Below are 15,397 nucleotides of genomic sequence, written 5' to 3'. Positions count from 1 at the left end.
TGATACGTCTCCGACGTATCGATAATTTCTTATGTTCCATGCCACATTATTGATGATATCTACATGTTTTATGCACACTTTATGTCATATTCGTGCATTTTCTAGAACTAACCTATTAACAAGATGCCGAAGAGCCGATTCGTTGTTTTACGCTGTTTTTAGTTTCAGAAATCCTAGTAACGAAATATTCTCGGAATTGGACGAAATCAACGCCCAGGGTCCTATTTTGCCACGAAGCTTCCGGAAGACCGAAGAGGAGTCGAAGTGGGGCCACGAGGCGCCGCCAACATAGGGCGGCGCGGCCCGAGGCCCGGCCGCGCCGACCTATGGTGTGGGGCCCTCGTGTGGCCCCCACGTTGCCCTTCCGCCTACTTAAAGCCTCCGTCGCGAAAACCCCGATACGAAGAACCACGATACGGAAAACCTTCCGGAGACGCCGCCGCCGCCAATCCCATCTCGGGGGATTCGGAGATCTCCTCCGGCACCCTGCCGGAGAGGGGATTCATCTCCCGGAGGACTCTTCACCGCCATGGTCGCCTCCGGAGTGATGAGTGAGTAGTTCACCCCTGGACTATGGGTCCATAGCGGTAGCTAGATGGTTGTCTTCTCCTCATTGTGCTTCATTGTTGGATCTTGTGAGCTGCCTAACATGATCAAGATCATCTATCTGTAATGCTATATGTTGTGTTTGTCGGGATCCGATGGATAGAGAATACCATGTTATGTTAATTATCAAGTTATTACCTATGTGTTGTTTATGATCTTGCATGCTCTCCGTTATTAGTAGAGGCTCGGCCAAGTTGATGCTAGTAACTCCAAGAGGGAGTATTTATGCTCGATAGTGGGTTCATGTCTCCAGTGAATGCAGGGAGTGACAGAAACCCCTAAGGTTGTGGAGTCTTGTTGCCACTAGGGATAAAACATTGATGCTATGTCCGAGGATGTAGTTATTGATTACATTACGCGCAATACTTAATGCAATTGTCTGTTGTTTTACAACTTAATGCTGGAGGGGTTCGGATGATAACCTCGAAGGTGGACTTTTTAGGCATAGATGCGGTTGGATGGCGGTCTATGTACTTTGTCGTAATGCCCAATTAAATCTCACTGTACTTATCATGACATGTATGTGCATTGTTATGCCCTCTCTATTTGTCAATTGCCCGACTGTAATTTGTTCACCCAACATGCTTTTATCTTATGGGAGAGACACCTCTAGTGAGCTGTGGACCCCGGTCCATTCTTTTATCTTGAAATACAAATCTCGTTGCAATACTTGTTCTTTCTTGTTTTCTTGCAAACAATCATCTTCCACACAATACGGTTAACCCTTTGTTACGGCAAGCCGGTGAGATTGACAACCTCATCTGTTTCGTTGGGGCAAAGTACTTTGGTTGTGTTGTGCGGGTTCCACGTTGGCGCCGGAATCTACGGTGTTGCGCCGCACTACATCCCGCCGCCATCAACCTTCAACGTGCTTCTTGACTCCTACTTGGTTCGATTAAACCTTGGTTTCTAGCGAGGAAACTTGCCGCTGTGCGCATCACACCTTCCTCTTGGGGTTCCCAACGGACGTGTCAATTACACGCATCAAGCAAATTTCTGGCGCCGTTGCCGGGGAGATCAAGACACGCTGCAAGGGGAGTCTCCACTTCCCAATCTCTTTACTTTGTTTTTGTCTTGCTTTATTTTTTTACTACTTTGTTTGCTGCATTATATCAAAACACAAAAAAATTAGTTGCTAATTTTACCTTATTTACTGTCTTGTTTGCTATATCAAAAACACAAAAAAAATTAGTTACTTGCATTTACTTTATCTAGTTTGCTTTATTTACTACTGCTAAAATGGCCACCCCTGAAAATACTAAGTTGTGTGACTTCACTAGCACAAATAATAATGATTTCTTATGCACACCTATTGCTCCACCTGCTACTACAGCGGAATTCTTTGAAATTAAACCTGCTTTACTGAATCTTGTTATGCGAGAGCAATTTTCACGGTGTTAGTTCCGATGATCTGTCTGCCCATCTCAATAATTTTGTTGAATTGTGTGAAATGCAAAAGTATAAAGATGTAGATGGTGACATTATAAAATTAAAATTGTTTCCTTTCTCATTAAGAGGAAGAGCTAAAGATTGGTTGCTATCTCTGCCTAAGAATAGTATTGATTCCTGGACTAAATGCAAGGATGCTTTTATTGGTAGATATTATCCCCCTGCTAAAATTATATCTTTGAGGAGTAGCATAATGAATTTTAAACAATTGGATAATGAACATGTTGCTCAAGCTTGGGAAAGAATGAAATCTTTGGTTAAAAATTGCCCAACCCATGGACTCACTACTTGGATGATCATCCAAACCTTCTATGCAGGACTAAATTTTTCTTCGCGGAATTTATTGGATTCAGCTGCTGGAGGTACCTTTATGTCCATCACTCTTGGTGAAGCAACAAAGCTTCTTGATTGTAGCACCCTACCTTTTAATAAAGGCAAGATACCTGTGTATCGTGCTATTCCCGGGATCACTGATAGCACACACATTACAAAATATAGTAATCATTGCAATAGTATCAAATTACTACATCGTTGATCCAGAGGGTACAATAAAACCCTTACAAATTGCATAGTCACATGGACTAGCTCAGAATAAACATAGCGGAAAGTAAATCAGCAATGAGCCTTCATCTTCTTCATGTGCCACAGGCAGTCATGTTGGAATGTAGACTCGAGATCCTACCACGTACTTCCCCTCAGAAAATCCTGCACGTTTGAATATGCAGCCCCACGAATGGAGGTCAGTACAATGATGTACTGGCAAATGACACTTATATGGTGGATGTTTTGGGCATAGCTATCTACATGATATTTGGCAAGTGGAGTTTAGGCAAATTTGCACAAAGCCAATTTTATCCTACATTTTTATTTCAAAACAAAACATTTTTGAAAGTCTTTGAATGTCATTATGAAATCACACCATGGTTAAATCCTCCATGGGTTTTAGAATAATCACATGGTTACATCTCCCATGAGTTTTCCAAGGTTAATCAAATTTTTAAGTACATTCGGAAAAGGTGATGAGATTCTTCCGTACATTCCCTGCCTAGAAGCTCAAATTGTCCGTAACCGGGGACACGGCTAAGATCTTAGGTTTACTCTCGAGAGGTTGTGCACTTTCACCTTACGACCCACCCTTCCCAAGAGAAGAAATGAGACAAGATCTTTCAGAAGGAGGCTTCGACCATAACTAGCTAGACCCGTTCCCGTTGGGTTGCAAGCCCCATCATCATGTCTAGCAACAAGTTTGGCCTCACAACTTACTTAATCCCGGCAGAGCCCATAATACCATAAGGCTGCACTCGGAAGCTAACTAAAACATGGACGACATAGTAATCTCTTTAATCCCGAGTGGCCAACCACAAGTGCACATCTCGAGCGACGACAACCACATGACAAGTACTAGACAGGAGTCATGTGGCCCTGAGTAGCCACTCAACTAATGCGCACCCTCAGGCGAAGACAACCACAAGACAAGTACTAGACAGGAGTCCTGTGGCCCTGAGTAGCCGCCCACCATTCAACCAATCCACCCAGGTGTTTCATTAGGGTTGTTAATTTTAATTCCCAATACTCACAATCCAGAATAATCAAATCAGCAATGGCATTTTGTTATTGCTAGGCAAACTAAGAATGCTAGCAAGGGTTCATGGTGGCTACACACTACTCGGGATTGATAAACATAGCATAACTTTCGAAAACAAATTCCTACCATGCATACTAGTTTGAAAAACACTAATGCATAACAAAATAGGTAGGAATTGAGTGTCACTTGCCTTTTGGTAGTTGAAGCGCGTTCACTTCTCTTAATCAAAATACGTGCCTCTCCGTACGAACTATAATACAAAATATAGCACAACATAAACACACCATTCAACAACAATAAAACCAAACCAAGCAAACAATCATGTAGTTAATCAATGTGTTTTAATCATCGGTTAAAGAAGATATGGCATGAGGTATGGCTTGCAAGATATGAGTTGGAGATATTGAACGGATGAGTCAAATACATGGAAAGAAAATGATTTATATGAACCTATGGTCAAATGTTGTTTGCTACTCAAGAATGGGTAAATGGAATGATCCATGTGATAAAATCACACGAGTCTCAAATGACGCAACTCAAAATATTATTTAGTAAAGTGTGACAACACTTACTAAGTTAGTATGAGTTACACATAGGCTTGGGTATAAACAAATGATATATGGAATTACTCAAATTACTCATTTGTAAGTTGAATAGTTTTAAATTAGTTAAAGAAGTGAATGAAAAACAATTTTGATAGACACGATATTGATTCAAGATAGAGTGTCTAGTGGTATTGGTGTGTTCTCTGATAAGTGCAATAATAATAAAGTTTCCTGGATATTTAATTTGGTTTAGAAAACATTAATTGAGTATCTACTTAACATACACAACCTTATTAATTAGCTACCGCAAGATTTATGTTTAGTAAAAATATAAACTTGAGTTCCCTGGATAGGTTACAGTAGTACACGATTAGACCAATTGGAATTATTCAAAAATAATTTATAGAATTTGAATTATCGTCAAATTACCGATTTGTAAAGATTTTACTAAAGCAAGTTTATGCACGTGTCAAAGTTGTACAAATCCTATACCAAGTTGAAGTACATGATCTGAGGATTCCAGAAAGTACAAATTTGTTAAATTTGGACTAGTAGATTATTTGATATAATTTTTATAGTGAAAAAGGATTGATTAAATCATTTGAATTATGATTCGAAAACTAATACATAACATATACAGTATTCTTGCATATTTGGATTCTACATGTTATAAGCTTTCCAACGATATAAAGTTTGTAAGTTTTGGACCTCTGGATGATTTTATAATGAATTTCTAAGTTAGACACATAATCTGATATTTAAAATTTACATTTAAAATTAGTTTGACCGAGTTTGACTGAGACGCTGACTGTACTGTATAGTTGACTGCTGACTGTACAGTTGACTGCTGACTGTACTACTGACTGTACCGCTGACTGCAGTTTGACTTTGACCAGACTGAGTTGACTATGCTGATGTCATGATGATGACATAAAGTTGACAGAAAAATTTGCTCAGATGGAAAAACTTTTACATCAAAGTTGTATAGAATTAATAGATCTATCTAACGCACAAATTACTTTTCACCACGGATTAATGTGTTTGACAAGATCTGGGTTATACCTTATAAGATCTGAATCTTGCAACACGATTTTCTCCTTGCTCGGTGAACGAAACAAGGTGAAACTTGCGGCAATTGAAAGATCTTGACGAGAGGAACAACTTCCGTGTTGAGGTCATGACGATTCGAGATCGTTTTGAAACTCGATTTGGCTCCGGTTGACTCGAAATAGATCTGTAGATGAGCGATAAATCCGTACGTCAAATCGAAAAACTTTCAACATGAAAGTTGTAGAGGATGATCAGATCTACATACTCACCAAAGGAATTTGGATTTCGTGGAACGAGCACGAACTAATTGAGGATTCCCTTTGTCAGACCTGACGCCTTGCGATGCGAAATTATCCGTGTATGGTGGATAAAAAGAGATGAGATTGGTCGGGATTGAAAGATCTCGACGAGATCTACAACTTTCGTGTAGAGTCCGAAGCGATTTGAGGTGGTTTTGGGGGTCAAATCAACGAGTTAAGATTTCGTTGATATAGGATTTCAAGAGGAGGAAAGGGAAAACAAAACTGCGGTCTGGTGTAGAGTTTATATAGATCATAGGTCGGTGGAAAAGATGGGGCTCGAAGTTAGGAACGCGTAGAAACAAACGGATCTGAATTCGGAATAGTGTAGCTCAAGAAAAGTTGATTTGAGTGGAGATAAGTTTTGCCAAAACGAAAATCCTTTCGTGCCAGAACACGAGCTCGATCGCTCGAGCGTGGCCGGTCGGTCCGGCTGGGCTTGGCCTGGCCGTCTGGGCCGGTCGGCCGGGTGGCCGGCCCGATTTCCTTTTTTTTTCTTTTTTTTTCTTCTCTTTTCCTTTTCTCTTTACTTGTTCTTTTTATAAAATGAGTTTCGTAACTCCGATTTGAGTGAATCAAATTTCTATAAATTTGTAAAATTATTTTTCTCATTTTAGGATAACACAAACACTTAAACTTTATAAATTATTATTTTATATTATCTTTATTACAATATTGCCACTATGGCTATATGAGATGGTTTCAACAAAAGTGTAGCAAACAAGTTTCTAAAAATTTATAAAAATCAAAATAGTGTTTTAGGACAATCAAGAAACCCTTTTTTAAAATTCATTTGTGAAAATAAAATAATAATCATATGCACTTGGCCTATATGGCAACTTTGGCAATATTTTGCAAATAGAGTTTTCTAACGTTTTGTTTTCTCAAATAAAAATGCATTAAGGATTTTGAAAACCTTGAAAACAAAGATATGTTTGATTTTGAATACTTTGAAACCAAAAGTTTTTGAAAACACTATTTTGAAATTAATTAGTAAATAACTTTAAAAAGTTTTAATTCTTTGTGAATTTTCAATCAAGTTCAATCAATCAAGCATTAAATTAAATTTTATTTTACATTCCGAAATTTAGAAAATTCCGGGATGTGACAGACTACCACCCTTAAAAGAAATCTCGTCCTCGAGATTTGAGAAAGGTTAGAAAGTTTTGGGTTCTAGATGGGCATGGGTGCTACCACCCTTAAAAGGAACTTTTATAGGTAGTCTTAAGTCTTGGGTTTAGGATAAGCTCATCTTGGATATGACGTGGCACATCCGAGGATATGACTTGACAATAGGTCATATTTGGAAAACATCTATGGCTTAGGGCTTCTGAGTTAAATCCAATATACGAATGTTTATTCACATATAGTGAACAACATATCTCTCCAAGGTGAGCCGAATAGGTTTTCTTCGTAGTAAGGCTTCTAATCCAAATGGTTGGTTGTTAAACTACTTCTGACACTGATGGTCACTCTTTGGGTCAATCAAGAGACCAAGATGTGTAAACTTCATGTCATCTTTCATCTTTTTCTTCTTGGTGTCTTCGACATCCTTCCGCCACTCTTCATCTAGAGGCTAGATTTTCAAACTAAACGTAGTCATACGCTTGGCAGCACTTGCCTACTATAAGGGTATAATATTTATCCACCCTAGGGTTTTGGCTTATTCGCCGACATCTCTTGTGTAGGTATGTCTCTCTAGATTCGCAAGGTCAATATTTCGAAAGAGAATAACAAGAGTAGCAGGAATGGTGATCAATCCATCCTCACCCAGATTATTACTCCGTATTTGATTTATTGAATCTCGCATTCTAACACTTGGTCAACCTCACAAGTTTGATAAAAAAAAATTCATGGAGAATTGAATCAATGTTTCAATCCCCATTATTGAATTATTTTGAAAACATTTTTATCGATCCCTAGCTAGGGTTTTGCGTATCTCTCAAACTATACTTCTTCATCTTGATAGGAAACATCAGGGTTGGTTTCACAACTGTTGTCTTCATGGCGAGTTGCCAAGAAAACATTCTCTGGGTTGGGTATAGACGAGAATAGATAGAAAGATCTAAAGAAGATTTCCTACCCAAACACATCAGATCAAAGCAATTCGGCAAACAACAATCATCTAACAAGCATCAAGCAACGTGTGGTTCAAACACAAACAAACTAGTATGGTCATACCTCAATTTGGTAAGATCAATACTTTCTAATGCTAGCGTTGTTTCAATAAAAAGAGAGCTAATGGTGGCCTGGTCTATTTCTGCTTTGGATGTTCCAAGTTTCTATTCTACTCCTTCGGTGTATCTTCGGGTGTTGTGCAGTCTGCATCGAAGTCTTCCTTCAAGTCCTTCATTTGTCTCCCATGCAACACTTCTAGCAAAGTCGAAGAATGTCACATGAAGCAGCAGTCCCTCACTTCAGGCACAAGGTCATCATCGGTCCTTGTTGATATTTTTGATAAGGTGGTCATCTAAAGAAAGGAGGAAAACAATTTTGAAAATGGAATAGATGAGAATACAAGAGGTTCCAAAATCCAAACATCTTTTTGATTGAAAATAGGATTAGACACAGTTTTGATTCTAGAGCCTTCCTATTTCTAATCCAAACCTAGGGTCTTGATCCTACAGGCAACACTATGCTCTGATACCATTCTGTAGCACCCTACCTTTTAATAAAGGCAAGATACCTGTGTATCGTGATATTCCCGGGATCACTGATAGCACACACATTACAAAATATAGTAATCATTGCAATAGTATCAAATTACTACATCGTTGATCCAGAGGGTACAATAAAACCCTTACAAATTGCATAGTCACATGGACTAGCTCAGAATAAACACAGCGGAAAGTAAATCAGCAATGAGCCTTCATCTTCTTCATGTGCCACAGGCAGTCATGTTGGAATGTAGACTCGAGATCCTACCACGTACTTCCCCTCAGAAAATCCTGCACGTTTGAATATGCAGCCCCACGAATGGAGGTCGGTACAATGATGTACTGGCAAATGACACTTATATGGTGGATGTTTTGGGCATAGCTATCTACATGATATTTGGCAAGTGGAGTTTAGGCAAATTTGCACAAAGCCAATTTTATCCTACATTTTTATTTCAAAACAAAACGTTTTTGAAAGTCTTTGAATGTCATTATGAAATCACACCATGGTTAAATCCTCCATGGGTTTTAGAATAATCACATGGTTACATCTCCCATGAGTTTTCCAAGGTTAATCAAATTTTTAAGTACATTCAGAAAAGGTGATGAGATTCTTCCGTACATTCCCTGCCTAGAAGCTCAAATTGTCCGTAACCGGGGACACGGCTAAGATCTTAGGTTTACTCTCGAGAGGTTGTGCACTTTCACCTTACGACCCACCCTTCCCAAGAGAAGAAATGAGACAAGATCTTTCAGAAGGAGGCTTCGACCATAACTAGCTAGACCCGTTCCCGTTGGGTTGCAAGCCCCATCATCATGTCTAGCAACAAGTTTGGCCTCACAACTTACTTAATCCCGCAGAGCCCATAATACCATAAGGCTGCACTCGGAAGCTAACTAAAACATGGATGACATAGTAATCTCTTTAATCCTGAGTGGCCAACCACAAGTGCACATCTCAGGCGACGACAACCACATGACAAGTACTAGACAGGAGTCATGTGGCCCTGAGTAGCCACTCAACTAATGCGCACCCTCAGGTGAAGACAACCACAAGACAAGTACTAGACAGGAGTCATGTGGCCCTGAGTAGCCGCCCACCATTCAACCAATCCACCCAGGTGTTTCATTAGGGTTGTTAATTTTAATTCCCAATACTCACAATCCAGAATAATCAAATCAGCAATGGCATTTTGTTATTGCTAGGCAAACTAAGAATGCTAGCAAGGGTTCATGGTGGCTACACACTACTGGGATTGATAAGCATAGCATAACTTTCGAAAACAAATTCCTACCATGCATACTAGTTTGAAAAACACTAATGCATAACAAAATAGGTAGGAATTGAGTGTCACTTGCCTTTTGGTAGTTGAAGCGCGTTCACTTCTCTTAATCAAAATACGTGTCTCTCCGTACGAACTATAATACAAAATATAGCACAACATAAACACACCATTCAACAACAATAAAACCAAACCAAGCAAACAATCATGTAGTTAATCAATGTGTTTTAATCATCGGTTAAAGAAGATATGGCATGAGGTATGGCTTGCAAGATATGAGTTGGAGATATTGAACGGATGAGTCAAATACATGGAAAGAAAATGATTTATATGAACCTATGGTCAAATGTTGTTTGCTACTCAAGAATGGGTAAATGGAATGATCCATGTGATAAAATCACACGAGTCTCAAATGACGCAACTCAAAATATTATTTAGTAAAGTGTGACAACACTTACTAAGTTAGTATGAGTTACACATAGGCTTGGGTATAAACAAATGATATATGGACTCAAATTACTCATTTGTAAGTTGAATAGTTTTAAATTAGTTAAAGAAGTGAATGAAAAACAATTTTGATAGACACGATATTGATTCAAGATAGAGAGTCTAGTGGTATTGGTGTGTTCTCTGATAAGTGCAATAATAATAAAGTTTCCTGGATATTTAATTTGGTTTAGAAAACATTAATTGAGTATCTACTTAACATACACAACCTTATTAATTAGCTACCGCAAGATTTATGTTTAGTAAAAATATAAACTTGAGTTCCCTGGATAGGTTACAGTAGTACACGATTAGACCAATTGGAATTATTCAAAAATAATTTATAGAATTTGAATTATCGTCAAATTACTGATTTGTAAAGATTTTACTAAAGAAAGTTTATGCACGTGTCAAAGTTGTACAACTCCTATACCAAGTTGAAGTACATGATCTGAGGATTCCAGAAAGTACAAATTTGTTAAATTTGGACTAGTAGATTATTTGATATAATTTTTATAGTGAAAAAGGATTGATTAAATCATTTGAATTATGATTCGAAAACTAATACATAACATATACAGTATTCTTGCATATTTGGATTCTACATGTTATAAGCTTTCCAACGATATAAAGTTTGTAAATTTTGGACCTCTGGATGATTTTATAATGAATTTCTAAGTTAGACACATAATCTGATATTTAAAATTTACATTTAAAATTAGTTTGACCGAGTTTGACTGAGACGCTGACTGTATCTTGTATAGTTGACTGCTGACTGTACAGTTGACTGCTGACTGTACTACTGACTGTACCGCTGACTGCAGTTTGACTTTGACCAGACTGAGTTGACTATGCTGATGTCATGATGATGTCATAAAGTTGACAGAAAAATTTGCTCAGATGGAAAAACTTTTTACATCAAAGTTGTATAGAATTAATAGATCTATCTAACGCACAAATTACTTTTCACCACGGATTAATGTGTTTGACAAGATCTGGGTTATACCTTATAAGATCTGAATCTTGCAACACGATTTTCTCCTTGGTCGGTGAACGAAACAAGGTGAAACTTGCGGCAATTGAAAGATCTTGACGAGAGGAACAACTTCCGTGTTGAGGTCATGACGATTCGAGATCGTTTTGAAACTCGATTTGGCTCCGGTTGACTCGAAATAGATCTGTAGATGAGCGATAAATCCGTACGTCAAATCGAAAAACTTTCAACATGAAAGTTGTAGAGGATGATCAGGTCTACATACTCACCAAAGGAATTTGGATTTAGTGGAACGAGCACGAACTAATTGAGGATTCCCTTTGTCAGACCTGACGCCTTGCGATGCGAAATTATCCGTGTATGGTGGACAAAAAGAGATGAGATTGGTCGGAATTGAAAGATCTCGACGAGATCTACAACTTTCGTGTAGAGTCCGAAGCGATTTGAGGTGGTTTTGGGGGTCAAATCAACGAGTTAAGATTTCGTTGATATAGGATTTCGAGAGGAGGAAAGGGAAAACAAAACTGCGGTCTGGTGGAGAGTTTATATAGATCATAGGTCGGTGGAAAAGATGGGGCTCGAAGTTAGGAACGCGTAGAAACAAACGGATCTGAATTCGGAATAGTGTAGCTCAAGAAAAATTGATTTGAGTGGAGATAAGTTTTACCAAAACGAAAATCCTTTCGTGCCAGACACGAACACGAGCTCGATCGCTCGAGCGTGGCCGGTCGGCCTGGCCGTCTGGGCCGGTCGGCCGGGTGGCCGGCCCGGTTTCCTTTTTTTTCCTTTTTTTTTCTTCTCTTTTCCTTTTCTCTTTACTTGTTCTTTTTATAAAATGAGTTTCGTAACTTCGATTTGAGTGAATCAAATTTCTATAAATTTGTAAAATTATTTTGCTCATTTTAGGATAACACAAACACTTAAACTTTATAAATTATTATTTTATATTATCTTTATTACAATATTGCCACTATGGCTATATGAGATGGTTTCAACAAAAGTGTAGCAAACAAGTTTCTAAAAATTTATAAAAATCAAAATAGTGTTTTAGGACAATCAAGAAACCCTTTTTTAAAATTCATTTGTGAAAATAAAATAATAATCATATGCACTTGGCCTATATGGCAACTTTGGCAATATTTTGCAAATAGAGTTTTCTAACGTTTTGTTTTCTCAAATAAAAATGCATTAAGGATTTTGAAAACCTTGAAAACAAAGATATGTTTGATTTTGAATACTTTGAAACCAAAAGTTTTTGAAAACACTATTTTGAAATTAATTAGTAAATAACTTTAAAAAGTTTTAATTCTTTGTGAATTTTCAATCAAGTTCAATCAATCAAGCATTAAATTAAATTTTATTTTACATTCCGAAATTTAGAAAATTCCGGGATGTGACAGACTACCACCCTTAAAAGAAATCTCGTCCTCCAGATTTGAGAAAGGTTAGAAAGTTTTGGGTTCTAGATGGGCATGGGTGCTACCACCCTTAAAAGGAACTTTTATAGGTAGTCTTAAGTCTTGGGTTTAGGATAAGCTCATCTTGGATATGACGTGGCACATCCGAGGATATGACTTGACAATAGGTCATATTTGGAAAACATCTATGGCTTAGGGCTTCTGAGTTAAATCCAATATACGAATGTTTATTCACATATAGTGAACAACATATCTCTCCAAGGTGAGCCGAATAGGTTTTCTTCGTAGTAAGGCTTCTAATCCAAATGGTTGGTTGTTAAACTACTTCGACACTCGATGGTCACTCTTTGGGTCAATCAAGAGACCAAGATGTGTAAACTTCATGTCATCTTTCATCTTTTTCTTCTTGGTGTCTTCGACATCCTTCCGCCACTCTTCATCTAGAGGCTAGATTTTCAAACTAAACGTAGTCATACGCTTGGCAGCACTTGCCTACTATAAGGGTATAATATTTATCCACCCTAGGGTTTTGGCTTATTCGCCGACATCTCTTGTGTAGGTATGTCTCTCTAGATTCGCAAGGTCAATATTTCGAAAGAGAATAACAAGAGTAGCAGGAATGGTGATCAATCCATCCTCACCCGCATTATTACTCCGTATTTGATTTATTGAATCTCGCATTCTAACACTTGGTCAACCTCACAAGTTTGATAAAAAAATCATGGAGAATTGAATCAATGTTTCAATCCCCATTATTGAATTATTTTGAAAACATTTTTATCGATCCCTAGCTAGGGTTTTGCGTATCTCTCAAACTATACTTCTTCATCTTGATAGGAAACATCGTGGTTGGTTTCACAACCGTTGTCTTCATGGCGAGTTGCCAAGAAAACATTCTCTGGGTTGGGTATAGACGAGAATAGATAGAAAGATCTAAAGAAGATTTCCTACCCAAACACATCAGATCAAAGCAATTCGGCAAACAACAATCATCTAACAAGCATCAAGCAACGTGTGGTTCAAACACAAACAAACTAGTATGGTCATACCTCAATTTGGTAAGATCAATACTTTCTAATGCTAGCGTTGTTTCAATAAAAAGAGAGCTAATGGTGGCCTGGTCTATTTCTGCTTTGGATGTTCCAAGTTTCTATTCTACTCCTTCGGTGTATCTTCGGGTGTTGTGCAGTCTGCATCGAAGTCTTCCTTCAAGTCCTTCATTTGTCTCCCATGCAACACTTCTAGCAAAGTCGAAGAATGTCACATGAAGCAGCGAGTCCCTCACTTCAGGCACAAGGTCATCATCGGTCCTTGTTGATATTTTTGATAAGGTGGTCATCTAAAGAAAGGAGGAAAACAATTTTGAAAATGGAATAGATGAGAATACAAGAGGTTCCAAAATCCAAACATCTTTTTGATTGAAAATAGGATTAGACACAGTTTTGATTCTAGAGCCTTCCTATTTCTAATCCAAACCTAGGGTCTTGATCCTACAGGCAACACTATGCTCTGATACCATTCCGTAGCACCCTACCTTTTAATAAAGGCAAGATACCTGTGTATCGTGCTATTCCCGGATCACCGATAGCACACACATTACAAAATATAGTAATCATTGCAATAGTATCAAATTACTACATCGTTGATCCAGAGGGTACAATAAAACCCTTACAAATTGCATAGTCACATGGACTAGCTCAGAATAAACACAGCGGAAAGTAAATCAGCAATGAGCCTTCATCTTCTTCATGTGCCACGAGCAGATCATGTTGGAATGTAGACTCGAGATCCTACCACGTACTTCCCCTCGGAAAATCCCGCACGTTTGAATATGCAGCCCCACGAATGGAGGTCGAGTACAATGATGTACTGGCAAATGACACTTATATGGTGGATGTTTTGGGCATAGCTATCTACATGATATTTGGCAAGTGGAGTTTAGGCAAATTTGCACAAAGCCAATTTTATCCTACATTTTTATTTCAAAACAAAACATTTTTGAAAGTCTTTGAATGTCATTATGAAATCACACCATGGTTAAATCCTCCATGGGTTTTAGAATAATCACATGGTTACATCTCCCATGAGTTTTCCAAGGTTAATCAAATTTTTAAGTACATTCAGAAAAGGTGATGAGATTCTTCCGTACATTCCCTGCCTAGAAGCTCAAATTGTCCGTAACCGGGGACACGGCTAAGATCTTAGGTTTACTCTCGAGAGGTTGTGCACTTTCACCTTACGACCCACCCTTCCCAAGAGAAGAAATGAGACAAGATCTTCAGAAGGAGGCTTCGACCATAACTAGCTAGACCCGTTCCCGTTGGGTTGCAAGCCCCATCATCATGTCTAGCAACAAGTTTGGCCTCACAACTTACTTAATCCCGGCAGAGCCCATAATACCATAAGGCTGCACTGGAAGCTAACTAAAACATGGACGACATAGTAATCTCTTTAATACTGAGTGGCCAACCACAAGTGCACATCTCAGGCGACGACAACCACATGACAAGTACTAGACAGGAGTCATGTGGCCCTGAGTAGCCACTCAACTAATGCGCACCCTTAGGCGAAGACAACCACAAGACAAGTACTAGACAGGAGTCCTGTGGCCCTGAGTAGCCGCCCACCATTCAACCAATCCACCCAGGTGTTTCATTAGGGTTGTTAATTTTAATTCCCAATACTCACAATCCAGAATAATCAAATCAGCAATGGCATTTTGTTATTGCTAGGCAAACTAAGAATGCTAGCAAGGGTTCATGGTGGCTACACACTACTGGGATTGATAAACATAGCATAACTTTCGAAAACAAATTCCTACCATGCATACTAGTTTGAAAAACACTAATGCATAACAAAATAGGTAGGAATTGAGTGTCACTTGCCTTTTGGTAGTTGAAGCGCGTTCACTTCTCTTAATCAAAATACGTGCCTCTCCGTACGAACTATAATACAAAATATAGCACAACATAAACACACCATTCAACAACAATAAAACAAACCAAGCAAACAATCATGTAGTTAA

The sequence above is a fragment of the Lolium rigidum genome, chromosome 3 (assembly GCF_022539505.1).
Source record: "Lolium rigidum isolate FL_2022 chromosome 3, APGP_CSIRO_Lrig_0.1, whole genome shotgun sequence".
Taxonomy (NCBI): Eukaryota; Viridiplantae; Streptophyta; class Magnoliopsida; order Poales; family Poaceae; genus Lolium; species Lolium rigidum.
The sequence above is the reverse complement of the archived record's forward strand: the minus strand, read 5'-3'. Positions refer to the sequence as shown.